The sequence below is a fragment of the Mus caroli genome, unplaced genomic scaffold (genome assembly GCF_978045245.1).
Source record: "Mus caroli unplaced genomic scaffold, Mus_caroli_1 scaffold_10, whole genome shotgun sequence".
Classification (NCBI taxonomy): Eukaryota; Metazoa; Chordata; class Mammalia; order Rodentia; family Muridae; genus Mus; species Mus caroli.
The window spans coordinates 17,388,453-17,389,962 of record NW_028227265.1 but is presented as its reverse complement, the minus strand read 5'-3'; the positions used below and the strand labels follow the sequence as shown (position 1 = coordinate 17,389,962).

Genomic DNA, 1,510 nt, shown 5'->3' with positions numbered 1-1,510 from the left:
GACTCAAGATCACGTAGGACACGTGCGCCTCTTTCCTGTGGCTTCTGTCCTTCTTTAGAGTGGGTAAGTACTTTGCCCTATTTATTTCCTTTATTTTTGGGAGTCAGTCTCTAGCTCAGGGTGACCTTGAACTTGCTATGAAGCTGAGGCTGACCTTGAACTCCAGATTCTTCTGTTCTCACTCCCAAGTGTTTGGAATACCACTGTGGGACATGAATACCCCTCAGTCCCTTGTTTGCTCTGGTTTTGGATCTTTGGGAAGTGTAACAGCGTAATCTACCCTGTTGATGCCTTGCTGACATCAGTGTTGATCCTGGCTTTGAAGAGACCCCCAGAAGGCTGGAGAGATGGCTCGGTGGTTAAGAGGACCCTGCAGCTCTCAACAGCCATGACAGCTGCACACAGACACACAGGTAAATAAAAATTAAAAAATTAACACACATAAATAAAACTTAAAACAAATTGAAAGGAAGATTCAGACATGTAAGCCAAATAAACTCTTTACTCTCTCAATCTGCTTTTGGCCATGGTTTACCACAGCAACGGAAGGCCAACTGGGAAGTGTGTGTGTGTGTGTGTGTAAGAGAGAGAGAGAGAGAGAGAGAGAGAGAGTCAGAGTCAAATAATACACTTAGCTTTTCTTCAAAACAACTACAGATATGACTTATTCAATTGGGTTTAAACAGGAAAACTCATAATTCAACTTCTAATTTCCTCATTTTTATTTATTAAAAGATTTGCATTTATTTAATTTTATTTGAATGAGTTCAAAAGAGGGATCCCCCAAAGCTGGTGTTGAACATGGTTGCGAGCCACCATGCAGGTGCTGGGAATTGAACCCTGGCTCTCTGCAGGAGCAACAAGTGCTCTTAACCCACTGAGCCACCTCTCTAGCTGCAAGTTCCAACTTTTAAGAATTAGCACATTGCGCTCGCTTCGGCAGCGCATATACTAAAATTGGAACAATACAGAGAGGATTAGCATGGCCTCTGCTCAAGGATGGCACAAAAATTCACGAGGCACTCCATATTTTTTTTTGGGTAGTGAGTAGGATGTAAAGTGAATAAGTAAAAAATAAAATTCAATTAAAAAGAGAATTAAAATATTTTCCGTGATGCGCTAGAAATTTAGAGATATTCTTAGGTCACCTATTGACAGTATTCTCTTTGTCTGTCTGTCTGTCTGTCTGTCCATCTAGACAGGGTCTTTCTTTGTAACTCTAGCTGGCCTGGAATTCTCTGTGTAGACCAGGGGAAAGCACTGGATCCCTGGGTTAGAGTTATAGGTGGTTGTTAGCTCCCTAGTGTAGGTGCTGGGAACCGAACCCAGGTCCTCTGAAAGAGCAGCGAGTGGTGTTGACCACTGACTCTGACTCTGCAGTCCTCCAGTGACTCAGCTGCCACTTCTTCACTGTAGGAGGTACAGATGTCCTTGTGTTCACATGTGAACACCAGGGTAGTGATTCTCAACCAGTAGGTCATGGCCCCTTTGGTGGGGGTGTCGAAAGACC

General features: G+C 43.4%; 1 non-coding gene across 1 annotated transcript; it reads left to right on the top strand.

The window, feature by feature from the left end:
* Positions 1-927: 927 nt before the first annotated feature.
* Positions 928-1,034, top strand: LOC115031873 (U6 spliceosomal RNA). The gene has a single exon (XR_003837509.1). It is a non-coding gene; the product is annotated as a U6 spliceosomal RNA (small nuclear RNA).
* Positions 1,035-1,510: the final 476 nt, after the last annotated feature.